The sequence below is a fragment of the Schistocerca gregaria genome, chromosome 5 (genome assembly GCF_023897955.1).
Source record: "Schistocerca gregaria isolate iqSchGreg1 chromosome 5, iqSchGreg1.2, whole genome shotgun sequence".
Taxonomy (NCBI): domain Eukaryota; kingdom Metazoa; phylum Arthropoda; class Insecta; order Orthoptera; family Acrididae; genus Schistocerca; species Schistocerca gregaria.
In genome coordinates this window covers 101,655,648-101,676,838 of record NC_064924.1, presented here as the reverse complement: position 1 = coordinate 101,676,838, position 21,191 = coordinate 101,655,648, and positions in this window count along the sequence as shown.

The following is a 21,191-nucleotide window of genomic DNA, read 5'->3' as shown; positions in this document are numbered from 1 at the left end:
CTACTTAGGCTGCATAATAACCAATTACGGACGGAGCAAGGAGGACATCAAAAGGAGACTAACCATGGCAAAAACAGCATTCCTGGACAAGAGAAGTCTTAAGTTGAGGAAAAAATTTTTGAGAATGTACGTCTGGAGTACAGCAACCGAGCAGAAGAGAATCGAAGTACTTGAGGTGTAGTGCTTTCCTAACAATTAGGTGGACTTATACGACAAGCATTGAGGAGATTATGCGCAGAATCGAAGAGGAAAAGAATATGTGGGAAACACTGATAAGAAGATATGTGTGTGTAATCTTATGGGACTTAACTGCTAAGGTCATCAGTCCCTAAGCTTACACACTACATAACCTAAATTACCCCAAGGACAAACACATACACCCATGCCCGAGGAAAGACTCGAACCTCCGCCGGGATCAGCCGCACAGTCCATGACTGAAGTGCCTTAGACCGCGTGAGAAAAAGGAGGGTCAGGACGATACGACACTCGTTAAGAGATTAGGGATTAACTTCCTTGGTACTAGAGGGAGCTGTAGAAGGCAAAACCTGTTAAGGAAGACAGAATATGGAATACATTCAGCACTTAACTGAGGACGTAAGTTGCAAGTGAGAATGAGAGGTTGACACAGGAGAAGAATTCGTGGCGGGTTGCACCAAACCAGTCAAAAAATAAATAAATAAATAAGTAACTAAAAGTTGCATGTCTGACTGGAGGTCCTTTGGTTTGCAATGGCCTGTCAGACCAATTCCACGAGTTTCTGCGAGAATTCGTTTTGAACTGTGGTGTGGCTTGAGCAAAGTACCGGCCCAACACCGGGTTTCTTAACTAGTATAGGTATAAACGCTGAATTAACGTTGAAAAAATTCTTCGTCCTTTGAAATGTACGTACTGTAAGAGCTGTGACGTCAACTGGCAAAGCAGTTTAAGTGGCTTTGGAGTACCTGTCAGAGTATGGCTGCTCCACGGACCCGCCTGGAGTGACAGCTTTGGGCCTTGCGAAACATGGCCACTGGTTTCGTAATTCGCTACAGCAAACAGCACTCAGCACGTCGCGACACACGCTGCGTTTCCGCTCTCCCACATACACGACAACCAGTTTTGCGAATGAGCATTCCATCTTGCAAGTAGGGAATGCCGACGTTCAGTTACAACCAAAGATTTCCTACATTAATTCAAACATTAAAGTATTTTTATATGACTTCTATAACAAACGCGTAATACAGATGGAAGTGGTTTGCTGCTGTGAAATGAATTACGTAGCAGCTTGTTTTTAATTTCCATTTCGCAATGAGACAGCTCAAACCAAATGGCTATGAGCACTATGCGACTTAAATTCTGAGGTCATCAGTCCCCTAGAACTACTTAAACTTAACTAAAGTTAGGGCATGACACACATCCATGCCCGAGGCAGGATTCGAACCTGCGACCGTAGCGGTCGCGCTGTTCAAGACTGTAGCGCCTAGAACCACTCGGCCACTCCGGCCGGCAGTGAGACAGCTTGGTTGACAGTTGCCATCCTCGTTGTATGGCTGTATCGACTTTGTCTCCACATATACTACAAGTGCTGTCCCCCACTTGTTGGCTAGCTTCTAATTAATATTCGCCCTAAGTATTTCATTTCCTCGATACCACCCGTATCTACGAGGTATTTCCCAATCTGCCATCTGAGGAGACGATCGGTGAAGATGAAAACCAGCAAAACATCACATGGATACTATAAGGAAAAATAGCTCCAGGAAGCCCGCCACTTTAACTTTGTAAAGAAATATACACTCCTGGAAATTGAAATAAGAACACCGTCAATTCATTGTCCCAGGAAGGGGAAACTTTATTGACACATTCCTGGGGTCAGATACATCACATGATCACACTGACAGAACCACAGGCATATAGACACAGGCAACAGAGCAATGCACAATGTCGGCACTAGTACAGTGTATATCCACCTTTCGCAGCAATACAGGCTGCTATTCTCCCATGGAGACGATCTTAGAGATGCTGGATGTAGTCCTGTGGAATGGCTTGCCATGCCATTTCCACCTGGAGCCTCAGTTGGACCAGCGTTCGTGCTGGACGTGCACACCGCGTGAGACGACGCTTCATCCAGTCCCAAACATGCTCAATGGGGGACAGATCCGGAATTCTTGTTGGCCAGGGTTATTGACTTACACCTTCTAGAGCACGTTGGGTGGCACGGGATACATGCGGACGTGCATTGTCCTGTTGGAACAGCAAGTTCCCTTGCCGATCTAGGAATGGTAGAACGATGGGTTCGATGACGGTTTGGATGAACCGTACACTATTCAGTGTCCCCTCGACGATCACCAGAGGTGTACGGCCAGTGTAGGAGATCGCTCCCCACACCATGATGCCGGGTGTTGGCCCTGTGTGCCTCGGTCGTATGCAGTCCTGATTGTGGCGCTCACCTGCACGGCGCCAAACACGCATATGACCATCATTGGCACCAAGGCAGAAGCGACTCTCATCGCTGAAGACGACACGTCTCCATTCGTCCCTCCATTCACGCCTGTCGCGACACCACTGGAGGCAGGGTGCACGATGTTGGGGCGTGAGCGGAAGACGGCCTAACGGTGTGCGGGACCGTAGCCCAGCTTCATGAAGACGGTTGCGAATGGTCGTCGCCGATACCCCAGGAGCAACAGTGTCCCTAATTTGCTGGGAAGTGGCGGTGCGGTCCCCTACGGCACTGCGTAGGATCCTACGGTCTTGGCGTGCATCCGTGCGTCGCTGCGGTCCGGTCCCAGGTCGACAGGCACGTGCACCTTCCGCCGACCACTGGCGACAACATCGATGTACTGTGGAGACCTCACGCCCCACGTGTTGAGCAATTCGGCGGTACGTCCACCCGGCCTCCCGCATGCCCACTATACGCCCTCGCTCAAAGTCCGTCAACTGCACATACGGTTCACGTCCACGCTGTCGCGGCATGCTACCAGTGTTAAAAGACTGCGATGGAGCTCCTTATGCCACGGCAAACCGGCTGACACTGACGGCGGCGGTGCACAAATGCTGCGCAGCTAGCGCCATTCGACGGCCAACACTGCGGTTCCTGGTGTGTCCGCTGTGCCGTGCCTGTGATCATTGCTTGTACAGCCCTCTCGCAGTGTCCGGAGCAAGTATGGTGGGTCTGACACACCGGTGTCAATGTGTTCTTTTTTCCATTCCAGGAGTGTACATTATATAGAACTTTCTGATTATGTAGCAATAAAGAATTTAACTGACAATAGACCAAGTTAGCGACTGCCAACCAAACGAAAGACTGTTGATGAAGAACAAGAAAGGTAAGATAGTGACCTTCGACTAGGACTGAAAGGGCTAAAGCCAAGAAAAAGTTCAGTTTTGAGGATTGGTCAGTTGAATCCTGCCAGAATAGGACTAAGATATGGAGATAAAATGAAAGATTAATATTTCGAAGTTATAAACTGCCGTTGTGGTTGTGGGTCTCTTCTAGATGATTTTGTAAGATGTACGACAGAACTCACTAATACTGCTCAAACTGCAGAAAGGTAGACTTCATCTCAGAAGCAGAAAAATAGTCACATCCATAATTTAAAAAACCGCGCAGGTGTGAGAGTGACTTGCGCTCTGCACGATTTGTACAAACTTAATTATGTGTGTAGAGACAGTTCATCTATGTTTTGATGAGTGAATTCGCGAGCACCCAAAAATCTCACATAAATGACTCATATTTTGACTGCATTGATTTAGCTTAAAGTATTTTGCCCTGCAAAGAGATCATAGACATCAGTGTACGACAAATCAACGCGATAGTTCTGTCCGTTCCTGTGAAAAAACGGATCTTAGCAGATGGACGGACAGACGAAAAACCAAGTGATCACGTAAGAGTTCAATATTAAAATATACACGAAAAAAACAAGGCGTTAGGTTAGCGATTAATCGAGATCAATCGAAGGCTAACATTAAAGAAACGGGTAAGACAGTTCTCATTTTCACCACAGGTGTTTAAGCTTCTTGTTGAAAAATGCGGTAAAAATCTTCAAACAACAATCTGGAATTGGGGCAAGTGGATTTCACACTAACTCCAGAAGATTAGCGAATGATACTGTCCTAACAGTTCAATGGAAATGAATATGTATAACATGGTATCGAAATGCGTAACACTATGGAAAAATTCGAACTTAAAGTTAGTAATAGAGAGCCATAAACAGGATAGTAAACAAAGCACAGATGAGAATAGCCCGTGATCGAAATAACGAAAAAAAAGAATAGAAAAAGTTCATAACTTGCGTTTTCTTTCGCCGTTTTAATTACAAAAGCTGAAGGAAATCAGAAAATTAGCCGGAGCAGCAAAACGTGTTTCCAATGCAAGAATACAACTAATAGCAGAGGAATTACTTGGTATATGAAAGAAACAAATATAAAAGAAACAACCAAAAAGTTTTTGAAGCCATTCGTCTGGCGTATGCCACTGTTTGGCTGTGAAGGTGAAGACTGTAGGTAACACAGAGAAAGCACTTGGTTAGATGGGAACGTGGCATTGGTGAAGGCTACCAAGTGAAAGCTAAACAGAAGGAAAATCCTGTGGGAATTTCATGAAATAAATCAATGAACGAAGGAATTATTCCAGAACGGGAAAATAATTGGGATTTTATTAAGACAATAATATTTAGAAATATATTGACACGAAACATTTCATGGGACAAAAAGAATTGAGCGCCTAAAAGAAAAAAAAGTAGAAAATCCATTAAAGAAAGCAATATATGACAATTATCAAGAACTGAAGAGGATTGCACAAAGTGAAGGACCTTGGTGTACACGTAGAAGGAATAGTACTTAGAAGTTTGTTGGATAATTGATTTTTGTCTTGAGAACTAGGTTATTGCTAGACGATCCGTACATTGATTCACGAAAGTAGTTTTGTACACTCAGTCGCTGGAAACGAGAGGGAGAATTAATGCACAAAACTAGTTTGACGTCTTTAGAATGTATCGATACTGATCTCTCTTAATTACATGGAAAATTATACGAGATAGGTTGAAAATTATTCTTCATTAGCATCCTGGAGTTCAGTTCCGTAAACCATTCAGTCAGTATGCTTTTTCCTGCATTATATGAATGCACTTTCTAATTGGTCGTAGCGAAGAGTTAATTTGGAACTCTTGATTATTCTCTACAAAATATACTGACCGAATTTAACTTTCTCATCTGTTTGCTTACTGTTGATGTGGTCTTTGCAGCATCGGCCGTTATCCGGTAGGCCCCACTTTCAAATAGGCGCGCCGCCAATGACGCCGCCGCATTTCCTACACAGCCGCTACCGTGGCACGATGGCGCTGCCACGAACGATTACGCTGCTGTCAATGAGATGCAAGAATCCCCTCTCCGGAGCTCCATCAGTAGGTATACTTACGATCGAACGTTTATGCGCTGATCCTATTTTCGGTGTTTGACAGCTAAATAACATTTACAGACTTTCATAGTGGTCAGAGTTTGACATCTTCTGAACAGACATTATACTGAAGAGAGAAACGTTTATAAATCTTTTGTATCTGCACGTATTTCTGCATTCGAATCTACTGTTAGCAACTGACGCTGCAACCACAGCAACAAAGTTACACATTATTTTTACTATTAGATATTAGATATAGAATAAATTAATATCTGAATCTCTGTTCATTAACGGCAACTGTTCCTTGTCCCTGTATCCACTAAAGAACCACACAGTGTGCAAAGGAAGTCATAACCGTCTTCAGTCAGAAGACCATTGTCTGTCTTGTGCAGGCCTCTTAATCTCTGAATAACTGTTGTCTGCTGTATCCGTTTCAACCTGAAGTCTGTCTCTACAGTTTTTATCACCCATACTTTTCTCCATTAGCAAATTGATATTCTTTGATGCCCCAGGACGTATTCTATCCATCGTTCCATTCTTTAACTCAGATCGTGCCACAAATGTCTTCCTCCCCTGTTAGATTCAGTCCCTATTCATTACTTATTCCTCCCACCTATGTAGTCTCCAGCATTCTTCTGTAGCTCCACATATCTGAAGCTTCCATCGTCTTCTTTCTTGAACAGCTTATCGTTTCACTTCCATATGAGGCTACCCTTCAAAAGAATACCTTCAGGAAACACGCCATAACACTTCAATTTATGTCTGATATCAGCAAATTCCTCTTTTTGGGAATTGATTTTTTTATTTTTGCCAGCATGCTTTATTAGAGGCTAGTACCAGTTTGAGTACAGTGGCTGGCCTATACATCTACATATGTAAACAAACCATTCATTTGTTTTAACATCCTCATGTAAACAAAAAGTTGTAATTTTACACTAATGTAAACAAGCAAACCGCTTGCACTCTCAGTGTTACTTATGGGCCAAATTATTTTAGCCTCATATTTATGGTCCAAAATAGCCAGAAAATACTTCATTTGTGTTGTTATCATTATTGAAGTCTATTTTGTCACAAAATTCTTTCAGTATAATCTTATTTACCAAAATCTATGATCCAAAAAGCCTGCATCACGTCCTCTACTCCTGTAGTGTGTTCGTACTGGTGCCTCACCAAGAGTTCCTGCGTCATCAATCTTTGGAGCACCCAGCACCGTGAGATGGACTTAGCATTCAGGTTCTGTATGCCAATCAATCAACACCAGTAGCACCAGCAAATTCAAGTAATATTTGCAACTTAGTTTTCATAATTTGCAGCAAAATATTATGCTCAATGGTACTATCTGCAAGCACACCCTCTTCTACTGCTATTTGCAGTTTTGACGCAATTTGTTGCAATTTTACAGATTTTCACCCAGTATACCAACTTTTCCTTCCTAAGACATACACAAATACACTATGTGATCAAAAGTATCCGGACACCTGGCTGAAAATGACTTACAAGTTCGTGGCGCTTTCCATCGGTAATGCTGGAATTGAGTATGGTGTCGGTCCACTCTTCGCCTCGCTGAATTCTTCCACTCTCGCAGGCATACGTTCAATCGGGTGCTGGAAGGTTTGTTGGGGACTGGCAGCGCTACACTGAGGAGAGGTATCGATACCGGTGGGTGAGCCCTGTCACGAAATTGGCATCCCACAACTTCCCTAAGGTGTTCTTGAGGATTCAGACCAGTTCATTACAGGGCTGTTACTGCCGTGTAACGACTCCGCCACAGGCCGTGAATTATGAACAAGTGCTCGATCATGTTGAAAGATGCAATCGACATCTCCGAATTGCTCTTCAACAGTGGGAAGCAAGAAAGTGCTTAGAACATGAATATAGATCTATGTGAGATAGTGCCACGCAAAACAACATGTGGTGCAGGCCCCCTCAATGAAAAACACTACCACACTATAACACCACAGCCTCCGAATTTTACTCTTGGTACTACACACGCTGGCAGATGGCGTTTATGGGTCATTCACCATAACCACACTTTGCCATCGGATCGCCAAATTGTGTACAGTGATTCGTCACTCCACACAACGTTTATCCACTGTTCAATCGACCAATGTTTACAGTCCTTACACAAAGCGAGAAGTCGTTTTGCATTTACCGACGTGATGTATGGCTAATGAGCCGCGGCTCGACCATGAAATCCAAGTTTTCTCACCCCCCGCCTAACTGTCACAGTACTTGCAGTGGATCCTAATTCAGTTTGGAATTCCTGTGTGATGACGTGGCCAGATGTCTGCCTGTTGCACATACGATCCTTTGCAACTGTCGGCGATCTCTGTCAGTCGACAGACGAGGTCGGCCTGTACACTTTTGTGCTGTATGTGTCGCTTCACGTTTCCACTTCACTATCACATCGGAACCAGTGAACCTAGGAATGTTTAGGAGTGTGGAAATCTCGCGTACAGACATACGACGCAAGTGACCCCCAATCACCTGACCACATTCGAAGTCCATGAGTTCTGTGCAGCGCCCCATTCTACTATCTCACGATGCCTATTGAATACTGAGGTCGCCGTAATGGAGTACCTGGCAGTAGGCGCAGTACAATGCATCTAATATGAAAAAAAACATATGTTTTAGGGGTGTGTAGGTACTTTTGATCACATTGTGAACAAGGTACAGACTAACATTCGTATTTTTGGACAGAGTGGTAGTGACTATTTATAGACTTCACCTGAAACTATTTCCCACGTCCCGCCCTGAACTTGTAGAATATGAGGATCCACTCTAGGCGTTTACAAGATATTCTGAGGACAGGATGCAAGTGCCGACTACCCATTACAAATTCTTTAATTTGAATAAGCATCAAAGACATACCGTCAGCAGATGACTGAATTACATGGCGTTACTGGACAGGGTGGATTATAAAGTGATTGTGGCAAATACTACGGTGATGCAGTAATTCATGAAACCGTCACGCACAGTATAGCTGACTCTAGAATTCGGGAACAGGTTCTTAAATACCCACATCCTTCCTTGGAACAGGTTCTGCAGATTCTAGACTATCATGATTCCTGGGAAAGTGCAGCAGACAGTTTTGAGGCAGCGCCTGTTTATTTTGTAGACAGACATCGCAAACAAGCCTCGCAGCCGGTTCGCAAACAGCGCCCGGCAGGCCACAGCCGCAGCACTCAAGTAACTGCGTGTCACGTCCAGCACAAGGTGTTGCGTCGTGCCGTCGTTGTAATATCGCACGCGATAGCCAATCTTTCCGCTCATGTGAAGCGACTTACTGTTTTCCCGGAAAACGAGGACATGTACAGTTTGCGTACTCACAGAAACATAAGCATCTCTTTCTGCTACTCCTCCAAGCAAATGTATGTCACACAGAATATGTAGTGTGTTTTTCAGGTGCTACTGTGTTATTAGTGCAAAACAAAAGTATAATAGTCGTTCAGGAAATACTCCCAACTCATTCGCAGCGCTACGTGAAGACAAGAAACTTTTTGTGTCTCTTACTACTGCCGGACGATGAGTCCACTTGCAGCTTGACACTGGAGCTTCACTGACTTTGCTCAATTACTTACGAATTGCTTGGCAGACCTGAGTTGTGCAGTTCGCTGTATATGCTGATAACGTATAGTGGCCAAGACATTCCTCTCTTAAGCACATGTCCGGAATCTGACGAAGACAGTGGGATTTGCAATGCTCTTCTTTCGTGACGGTGCTGGTATTTTGTGTGGCTTCTTTTAATTTTTCTGGATTAAGCATTCAGGGAAATGTACTTTCTGTTTCTTCCTACCTTCAGAACAGTGCTGCTACGTTGTGTGCAAAATTTCAGGGTTTGTTTTCTGTGGGTTTAGGCAATGCCAATAATTTTATTGCCATGTCACAATGAAGGAAAATACACAGCCATATTTTGTTAGAGCTCGTCCAGTTTCTCATGCTCTGTGCAACCATGTGGCTCAGAACTTACTTGCTTTCCAAGAAAGTCAGGTTGTAGCACCCACTACTGCCAGTCATCCTAAAGAAGTCGTCCGTCAGACTCCTGTTGTGCACCAATTTTAAGAGAAATGTGAATCCTCAAACAGTCATTGACACACTTGCCGTGCCTGGAAAAATTTATGGCTAAATTGGGCGCCGGTCGCTGCTTTTCCGAAACTGATTTGCGCGACAGGTACTTTCAAATCTCCCTGGATGAGCAGTCGCGAAAACGTCTTTGTTATTAACACTCATCTGGGTCTCTTAAAATTTTTCAGATTGCTGTTTGGCAATACTTGCGCACCCGCCATATTTAAGCGCTTTTAGTAGCTGACTGTAAATCATATTATTTAGAAAACAATGTCTTCTCAGGTCGCACTGCTGATGAACACATTAACAATCTTTGCACTCTGTTGAGTTGTGTGCAGCTCGTCTCAAATGTAACAGAGAACTGAAGTTGAATATTCAGGCATGTCATTAACAGTTGGGGTGTTCACCCTTTGCAATTACATTTGCTCATCCATGAACTTCCACCCCCATGCAATGTGCAGGAATTGCAGTCTTCCTTAGGGAAGCTCCTGTATCGCATGCAATGTATTCCTTACATCAATAAAATCGCTGCACCCTTGCATCACTTGCACAATGAGAATGTTCCTTTCGTTTGGTTGCAAAAGTTCAGTCTGCTTTCTAGAAGCTGAAAGATGTTTTGCTTAGTTATCGACCCCTTGTTCATTTTGACTCATACAAACATTCATTTGTTGCCAGTTGCTACGATGGTGGTCTTGGCTATGGATGCCACCTCTTACGGCATTGGTGTACTATTATCGCGTTAATTTTTTGTTGCTGGTAGGCCGATTGCCTTTTCTTCGAAGCTGTTGAACAAAGCTCAGTGTAATAATTTGCGTACTGAAAAGAAGGCTCTCGCCAATGTCTATGGTATAACTACAATTCCCGGAAGGTTACTGTTGTCAGATTATCGCTATGAGATTGTGTGTAGGCCAACTTCTAAACTTGCCACTGCAGATCCTCCTCTGGCGTCCCTGTTGGCCCAGTTCAACATCCAACAACTCCTCTGCTCCTTGTTGCTACACTGTTGCACAAGACACAGGTAGTATGCTTAGCTTTCCACGTAATCGCAAGAATACTCCTGTGGCTACAGCAGATTATGTTGCTGAATATTCGCACTGGTCTGTTGCATTCACCCAGATAAATTCTTAGCTCTGTGGTTCACAGACATTTTGCCCATTCGAACGCCTTTGCGGTTAACCGATAATGACCAGTCACGTGTTTCGGTACCACAGGCTCTCCAGCCTCACATGCTTGGTTTCAAACGGGAAAGTCACTGGGGCGTCGATTGCACCAAGCAGCTGGCGTGACAACATGACACTTGGCACGGTCTCGTTGTGGAAACTAAACAGTTGACTTCTCAGTGCCAACCTTCTACTGAACATCAGTCAGCACCCTTCAGAAGTTCTTCGCATGGCCCAAACCTCCAGTACCTCGGCAACGTTTGCACTTGGATTTTGCGGCTCGTTAGTGGATTACACATTGGCTCATCATCGTTGACACATTCAGTAAAGTCCCCTTCATCGTTCCTGTGCATTCTACCATGGCTTGTCCACAGTCAATTCCCTGCTGTCGATCTTTTGTCTTGAGGGATTGGCAGAAGTGATTGTGACTGACAACAGACCTGTGTTTGTTGTCACCGAGTTTGAACAGTTCTGAACGAGCTCCGGCGTCAACCATACAATGAGTGCACCAGTCTATCCACAATCCAATAGCGAAACTGAACGCTTTGTACGAACATTTAAGCAACAGGTGGACGAACTTCCTGTCCCCCATGCACAGGATCATTGTCTGTTGCTTTGATTGTCTTCCTCCCACTCCCAGCAATGCAATGGACCATCGCCAGTGGAGTTGTTATATGGAGGGGGTCACTGCTTCTTGTTTCATTTGCTGCACCTTTCACAGCAGGCGGTACCCACTCCATTCAGACAGGATTCGGTCTTTTACGAATTGTATGGAAGATGGAGGCATTGGGAGTGGGAGACAACTGCATGGCTTCTTGAATATTCTCCCTTTTTACTCCAGGGAACGAGGGTATTGGTGTGATGCATTATCAAATTCTTCCATGTGGATTGCTTGATCCTGGAATAGGCTTTGTGCTTTCAGTTTCTGTTCGTGCCTGGACGCAACAACCGTTGCTGCATTTGAATCCTTTGGGCCCCGCCCCTTCAGCGCCTGTCTAACATTCGATGGAAATCGATGCCCTTCCCCATTCGTCGCCATCTCGACAGTCACCATCGTCTGGAGATGGGCCCATCTTCTTGAGAGCTGTACCACATGACACCTCTGGTCTTTCTGTAGCTCTGAAGATGCTTCCGTCTTTGTTTTCTGCTCTGCCTCGGCCTCTGTATTAGATCCATCCTCTGCAGTAATTATTGAATGCTCATGATGTACAAATTTCTTATTAATCTTTGCAAGACTCACAAATAAACAACTGGAAAACCAGAGAGCACGTTCAACCCATGGACTCTGCGTTTCTTCCCAACCTTTCAACCCTCCATTACACTAAAAACACGTCGTCTGACCTCCATTACCTGTATAAAGGAATTTAGGTTCACTTAGTTTGTCAGGACGTTGGATAATAGCTAACAACCAGCCGTTGAAGGATGTCAGCCTTGACGCATATGTTGTACACTTTAGATTAACTAACCCATTGTCATGCACATCGGCATGTCTGAACAATGACGCTGATTTAGGAGATGAATGCAGACGTATTTCCATCCCAAACAGGCATCAAGTATTCTACAAAAACAGAGTCATAAAATGTGATGCATCACTGACCCACATTCACAGGTGTACTTCCTCAACACCCCAGACACCCACTATGTAAGAGAGAGAATAGTTTTCAAATCTTGTTGTATAGTCTGAAGATAGAAGATGGCGATACTATTGGTCATGTAATCATAATGCCACTTCTGGACATGCATTGCACATTTGCTTCTAGATGTAATCTAATTGTAAACACAAAGTGTTAAATCTTAGCTAGTCGTCAAATGTGGGGTGTCTGGGAAACCTGCTCTCTCTGATCACTAGACAACATTCAAACAAATCGGACTAACGCGTTTTATCACAAAATGGAAAATATTACAATACTAAACTTAGTGTATCACAGATGTGTCACAAGTGAATGGCGACTTCAGTATAATCAATCCTAATATAGAGAAGCAATAGAGTAGACGCTCCTATTCAGATCGCTGTCTTGAAGCTTCTCTTTGACGGCCCTGACCAGTCTGGCGCGGCGCTTATGTCTTCTTCAAATAGAGGCCGCTACTGTAGCGTTGTCGTCCTGGAGAGGGCTCAGTCAGTGTGTGATTGGCTGACGTCTTTTCACAGCCCTCTCTGTGCTATCCTTCCCGACTGGCGTGCAGGCGCTTGACTTTACGCCCTAACACACAGGCCAACTGCACTATTTGTGTGTGTGTGTTTTTTTTTGGGGGGGGGGGGGAGGGGATTCCCTCCCATAGTACCTGTTCTGGACATAAAGCAGATGGATCAACCTCCAGACCATGCCTGAATGTGACATGGGTGAGTCCACCTTTACACTGCGTCTGGATGTAATGCAGGTGGCGTCGTTTACCATGATTCTTGCAGGAAAAGGGCATTCTACAGTAGGCATTCTTTGCCGTAATATGCAAACGGATGGTTGCCGATGATCCAGTTGCCTAAAAGAAGATAGTAGTGCTGGTAGGCTGGGGAAATGCGGGGCATCGAAGACTACTACAAACAGAGAGACTGGAGGTTGATACTACATGTAAAATATGGTGCATATACAGGGGACGAAATACCGTTATGTCCCACTACACTATCACTGGAAACATTAGTTGCTATAAAATACCTAGGAATAACCGACTTAAAATGGAATGGATACTTAAGGCTGACAGAAATGTAAATCACTCATGAAAGATAGGGTTTCCCTAAACACGCGTTTCATGTTTGGTTGTGGCTGACGTGCGAAGCAGGTGCAACATGTGGCTGCTAGGAACGTATTTGATTGGTACACTGTGTTCGAATTTGTAACTGAAGAAATCTAGGGTAAAAGGCGATATATTTCTTACGAAACGTATGGTGTACAGACAATAATTTTGTATTCGATCACTACGTGAGTGTGAAATGGTAGGGAGATTGATAATACTGCTACAAAGTACCCTCGGACATGGATTTTCCTGCTGTTTGCGGGGTATTTGTTTCGGTGTTGGATATTTACTAATGATGCAGTTATTTATAAGAAGGGAGTAACGAGTTGCAGCAAAACCTTTCGAGAAATTGTGATGGCTGATGCAGTTGACCTGAACTATTGCACTTAAATAGTCCTAGAAATCCTCTGCTGTGCTAACGCTGGAAACATAAATTACCGTAAAATACCAAGGACAAAGAACCGGGCTAAAGCAAAAACAGATTCATTTGCAGGGATTTTATGGGAGCGTATTCCATCGCCCACGGAAGGAGTGAGGTACAACGACCTGTTAGACCGATCTTTTTTTTCAGGCGGGATTATTTATTTATTTATTTATTTATGCATTTATTTTACCTGGCAAGATTAGGGCCTTCAGGCCCTCTCTTACACCTAACGAGGCATACTCAGATTGAACGAGTTACAGTTTCTACAGAACATTAAGGACATATAACGTATTATGCAGTATTGATGTTAAAGAAAAAAATAGAGATTATAACAGTAGTACAATGATAACTATAACCATAAAAAATAATTATAACAATCAAGAATAATAATGATAATAATAATAATAGTAATGACTATGTATATGAAAGTAAACATACTTTTCTTTTGTGAATGTCAGTCCTATTGTTAGTTGGGAATTTTCTAGTCATGTTCTTGTAGCTTGTGAGTTATTCTCATCGATCAGAGACATAAGACGATAGAATGGGGTAAAAGAGATATATAAGAGGTAGATAGGTTAGAGGAAGAGAAATAGAATGGTAAAATTCGAAGCTGTGATGGAGAGGAGAAAAAAAGAGATGAGAGGGGCACAACAATGGTGGCTATACCGGCCCTAATATGTAAGTTTTGAGTTCCCTCTTGAATGTTCTGGATAAGACACATATAACCGGGGAGCGCGTTCCATAGTCGTATGACTGAGATGGAGAATGACACGGAGAAAGATTTTGTGTTATGTAAAGGTACAGCCAAGATGCTAGACGTATCCGATCTGGTATTGCGATTGTGGAATGATGATAGGTGTTTGATGTGAGAAGATAAGTATTGGGGGCACCAGTGGCTAAGAAATCGATGAAGTAAGCACATCGTGTGGAGATCGCGTGCCGTATGTGGGCGTATCCAACCTAGCTGGGAGTATGAAGGACTGATATGATCATACAACCGAATATTGCACACGTATCTGACGCAAGCATTCATCACTAGCTGGAGGCATCTAGAATTTGCACTATTTGTGCCGTGTTGAACTACATCACAGTAGTGAAGATTAGGCAAGACTAGTGTTTGGACTAATTTTTGTTTAACATGGGTTGGAAATATTTTTCTAAATTTTTGAATTGCATGTAGGGAGAAGAGCGATTTCCGGCAAGCTGTGACTGTTTGTTCTTCCCAGTTTAGGTGTTCAATCAAGATTATTCCAAGGTCTTTTACTGTTTTTTGGTATGGTAGTTGGGTACCATTGAGGAGTATTTGAGGTACTGTTTCGCGAAAGTACCGGCTGATTAACTTTGGATGAGATATAAGTATGACCTGGGAATTCTTTGGGTTTAGTTTCAGACCTAGGGTCTGTTCCCATCGAGAAACAGAGCAAAGATCTGCGTTCATACTCGCTACTGCGTCAGCAATGTTTCTGGGGCTTGCACTTTGCAGGGCTGAGGTTTTTATCATACCGAATTTTGGTTGGTACAAGGATATTACGAGAGTGATCAACAACGTCCTTCTGTGGTAGATGCTACGAGAATCATGGAGAGATTTTCACTGTTGAGAAAAAAATCTGAGAGAGTATGTTGTAGGTGATATATTACTTCCACGCACACACGTCTTTCGAAATGACTATAACGTGAAATTTACCGAAGCCGATTTTTCGAGCGAATTGGATGTTAATGTAGTCCCCTCCACACATCGTAATGTGGTAATCCGATTACTTGGTGCAGTCCCTGTATAGAGACTAGGATTGTCTTGGAAAGCTGTATTCCGTTAATGGAATCCTATTGAATTTCCTGTAAGACATATGGGATCTTCTAGATACTATTGATCAAATAACAAAACTAAACAAACTAAAGGTATAGTGGCAAGATTAATATCATTATTGCCGCGGAGAACTATTAATCTACCTTCCTCTATGTTTCCGTCATCCAAAAACCCATTTGTTGAATAGTGATCACAAGGGCGTCCACCAGTTTCATCTAAGTGGGCGGAATCTACCACTATAGAAAGAGAGAGAGAGAGAGAGAGAGAGAGAGAGAGAGAGAACTGCAGATGGACGTTTGCCATATTGTACAGTAACAGTTACAGAGAGAGAGAAAATTTGTTAATGATGAATGCAGGGAAAGCGGTACCATACAGCACTGTAGCTGGGTTGACAGGAGTGGTACAGGCATTCACTTAGGCACTTCTTTTAAGTGTTGTGGAAATAAATTACTTTCTTCCACACTCATCTCGCGAAAAGACTACAATGAGGAACTGGAGCTAATACCAATGTCTATCGGCAGACGTTATTTGCATGCAACGTTTGTAAATGTAACAGAGACGGATGGTAGTATCAGCAGTTCAGCCTTCAGAACGAAATGTTAGTAAAAATAAGTCTTCAGTGGTGCGGGTCGGGGAAGAGAGGAGGGGACGGTAATAAAAAATATATATGACTACTGGCGGAAAGCGCAGCCAACACCTCTGTCGAAGAAAAATGGTTCAAATGGCTCTGAGCACTATGGGACTTAACATCTGTGGTCATCAGTATGCCGTTGAAGGACAGGAGTTCCGACCTGTTTAGAGTTTGCCACCGAAGTATTTATTTAGCTATGTACATTAGGATTACTATGTCAAAATACTGGAATGTTAATGATAATGCATCATTCCTGGAGATTAAAAGATCGTTTTGCAGTATTTGAATTTAAGACTGGTGGCATCAACTTACTTACAGTGCGATTGTCTAACGTCTGCAACCACGGACATGTCTTAGGCTCTCCAGTGTCATGCGGTGTGGGAAGAGCTGAAAGGCGGTTGCATAACTGTTCAGGAGTGCGAGGGGCAAGGGTTGGGAGTAAAGTGATCATGACGAAGTCGTTTGTAGGGCGCTAAACAACGTGGTCACCAGAGCCCGTACAAGTTCTCAATCTTTCCATTTCCAGTCTCGCCACTTCCCCAATGACGATGAGATAATGAGAACAACACAAAAACAGTCCCCTGGCGGAGAAAATCCCCGACCCAGCCTGGAATCGAACCAAGGACCCCGTGACCACAGGCAGCAACGCCAGCCGCTAGACCACGAACTGTGAACGGTGGAGCGAGGAGGGGGGGGGGGGGGGGGAGAGTAATTCGATATGGGCGTTTTCAGATGCCAAACAACCGTAGGAGCGCATGAGGGCAACAACAGCAGTGGCTGTGGCCGATGTTACATGCTGCTGGGTGGCGCTGGTCAAATGATGTGCTGGCTTTCGTGTGGATAGCTAGGGATACATCCAGCACGTTACCTGTGTAATTGCATCCATCCCATCTCAACGGTAGCATCACAAGTGTGGGATATTAGTGTGGATTAGTGCTGTATACACCTTTCTGCAGAAATCTGCCAATCATTGTTTACAAGTCCAGTGTAATATTATTGTGATAGATTCTTTTGAGACGAGCTGATATTGACGTCATTGCTTTTTAACACACTAATAATGCAGGTGTCAGTTCCTTTGAATGAAATGTGCGCTTGGTAAGCATCAAGAGCGTATTTGTTGTTAAATAACGCACTGCAGAATTTGTGCAATGTGACGTATTGATGTAATTTTTTTAAACATCACACTGTGGTAATAGCTTAAGATTTGTAGTTCCAAATTTTCCTGAGTGTTTGAAATATTGGGATAAAATGGACAAAATTGTAAGTAATTAACACAGAACTGTAAACAGCAATGGTGGTAAGTGGTCATAAGTTGGTATGTCTGCAAAACGTATGTAGCGGTAGCTATTTGTCGTTAAATAATGCACTGCGGAAATTTTCAATCTAGGATATCAGCATAATTTGTTGTACTATCGCACTGTGGGAACTATTAAAGTCTAGTAATTACGTGCTTCTTAGAATGGAAACATAGATATTCGGAAATAAAATCGCAAAAATTGCAACATACGATCCCAAAAGTGCAAATAGCAATATAGAGGGTGGCAGTCACACATTGGCAAGCTTGCAGAAAATGCCCTTTGACAAAGGACAGGACTCTGTTGCTATGGGCGAAAAGGAGATTGCAAATATCACCTGAATTTGCTGCTATTTTTGCTGTTGATCACTCGATGTTGAGAGCATGAATGCTAAGTCCATCTCATGATGCTGGACGCCCCAAAGAGTGTCTGCGGGGTGGAGCACCATTAGAAACACCCTATTGAAGTCGGGGAGATGAGGTTGCCATTTTGGATCATAAATTATGGTAATTAAGGCTAGACTAAAACCATTTTGTTATAAATTAGATTTTCATAAACATGATATAACACATGGACAACTTTTTGGACATTTTCGATTGTAAACTATGGTCACTAAGATCAGACTTCTAGCATTTGGCCATTAGTTAACAATTATGTAAACAAATGTAAGGGTGCAAGTGAGAATTTTTTCTTACATTAGTCATATATTACCCCGGTTTGTTTACATAAGGACGCTATTTGGTTATGTTCTGAAACTAGTGCAGATCCCCTTCTAGCATTTTATATCTCCTCTACTTTGGCCATCACTGGTTATTGTGCTCCACTAATTTTAGTGTCTCATTTTGCGCTCTGATTCCATTACCATTGCCTGATTTAATTTGTTTACATTTCATTATCCTTGTTGTATTATTTTGAATGTTTAGAAAATAATCTCTTTACAGGGCACTGTCCATCAACTACTCTTCCAACCCCTCTGCCATCTCTTAAAGAATAGCAGTTTCACTGGAAAACTCGATATTTTTCTTGCTTATGCTTGAACTTTAATTAGATTTCTAAATTTCTCCTTGGTTTTGTTTACTGATTGCATCAGTGTAGAGACTGAATAACATGGCTATAGGCTACAACGTCTTGCCCCCTTTTCAACTACGGCTTCCTTTTCATGTTCTTCGACTAGTGTAACAGCAGTCTGATTTCTGTGTAAGTTGTAAATAATCTTCAAAACTTCAAAGAATATAGTCCAGTCAATAGTGCCGAAAATCTTCTCTAATTCTACAAATTCTAAAACGTAGCTTTCCTCTTCTTCAACTTATCTTCTAAGACCATGAGTAGTGTCTGTATTATCTTATGTGTTACTACATTTGTCTGGATCCCATGCCGATCTTTCGTTATGTCGACTTGTATCAGTTTTTCCATTCTTCTGTAAATAATTCGTGTCAGTATATTGTAACCAGGAATTATTTAATTGATAGTTAGATAGTCCGAGCACTTGAAGGTCCTGGTTCCTTTGCAACTGGAATTATTCTTCTTCTGCAAGTATGAGCCTGTGCCCACTAGCCTCACATATCTTGAACACCAGTGACTCTCCAAGGTCTCTCAATAACTCTGAGCAAATGCCGTATACTCCAGGACACTTGTTGACACTTAGATCTTCCAGGCTTTGTCAGATTTATCTCGCATTATAGTCTTCCTCTTTCTATAATATTACCCTCAGGTTTGTTTCCCCTTTATAGACCCTCTACACAGGGCGAATCAAAACTCCACCGACAAACTTTCAGATGGGGTAGTATGGACCAAACCAACTAAAAATATCCGGTAAACATTGTCGTACGTCCGACCTTTGTATCTGCACAGTGAGTGTACTAATGTGTGCAAACAGCTTACCACTTAGCGCGCTAATGGACAAAACATCTAAACTGTCTTCTCAAGCCAAGGGTGTCAAACAGACATTCTAAATAAATATGACCCTGGCCATGTAAGGCAGCTAATATCAGGTGCGGATCGTAGCAAAAAACATTAGAAATGCTGCTGTCACGTACCTAGAATGCATGAATCAATAAAAGCGAAAGTTTGGGGTCTATTCAAGAAGACAACGTAGCTATTCCCTTTCTTATTCTACATATAATTTATCAGCTGCTGCTTTCAGGGGTCAAGTGATAAACAACAATCATGTTCAACTACTTTTGACACTCAATAACAAAATAATTAATTCGTGGACATACTGAAATGACGATTTGGAGTTGTCTCCGTGCTGGATCTGAAACGCTAATCCCCTACTCTGGCCTTGACTGAATTCACTCAGTCGCAACCTTCCTGCATTCTGTAGAAATTTAATCTTTCCCTAGTCGAAATAATGGCTATTGCACACTCGCTATGGATTGGAGCGACGTGCTCAATTTCTTTGCTCACAAAAATTCCTATAGGAATAATTAGCTACCGCTTTGTTAACTGTCGTCACGATACGTGAAGCATATCGTTCTCACTTCGCAGAAAGCAAAGTTCTCAGCGCCTTTGCTATTTCCACACACTTGTGCGGTACGCAATGAGACGTGAGGGAGAGAGGGAGAGAGAGAAATTTTAGGTCTCAACATGCTTTTATATAATGGGAATCTCCCCACCGTGTCTGCATCGCCAAGTATGGCTTCAGCCAATCAACGTCTCGCTAGAGGTGAATAAATTTTTATTTTTCCTTCTGGGTCGCAGCCTAGCCCTGTTAATGACATGCAGCCAGCCGACCTTATTTACGTTAAAAGGAATAATGTTTCTTTTTACCTTATCCCTTTCTGCGCTAAAGCTCACCCTTCTCTTGCTAAATGGGGGTTTAACGGTATCATTAACCACCTGCTCAGTTCGTCTCAAAAATGCGTTTCACTTTAACTTGTTTTTTCATGCCAGTCCATATATTGGTAGATATTGTTTTGTTAGTTTCCGCTATATGAAATTAATTGCAATTGCCTTTTGTTAACATAATATAATTATTATTTTCTGAGGATTTCTTACTGTAACGTCCTGTCATTATGGATCAAGCTCATGTAAGGTCCGTAGAATCTGGACGCCTTACAACATAGGCGCTGAGGTGTGTACCTAAAGACCTATAGAACTTTGTGATCTTCTCTACTGTGAAACACTCCTCCTCTATTGGACAAGTGGTCATAGCTCTTACTGTATACATTTTAGAGCCCATGTTTACTAGAATTTTTTCTTGTTTTGCTCAGTATTACCACCTCTCAAAATATGGAAATAACCCTTTACATGCCTTCCACCTTTCATCTTTCTCTTTTTTGTTTAGTACTGGCTTGCCATCTGGGTTCTTCATATCCAGACACCTGCTTCTCTTCCCCAAGAAGCTTCTTCAATATTCCTTTAGGGGGCTTCGTAACTTTTCCATAGTCATCTATGTTTCTAGAATCTCGCATTTGTCCTCTAACCGTTTCTCGTCGCCCATTTTGTATTTTCCTTTAGTTTCATTTTTAAGACGTCTGTGCTCCCTTTCGCCTGATTTCTTTGCTGCTTTTTTCTACTTTTATCAGTTAAATTCAGGATTTCCTGTGTTGTCCCTGGAATACTACCAGACTTTGTCTGTTTAGCTATGTGATCCTCTGCTCCCTTACTGTTTCATCTCTCAAAGCTACCCATTCGTTTCCTTTTATATTCTTTTGCCCTGCTCCAGTCTGACTTTATCTAATACTTCCTCTGTTTCTTTCGAGTCATCAA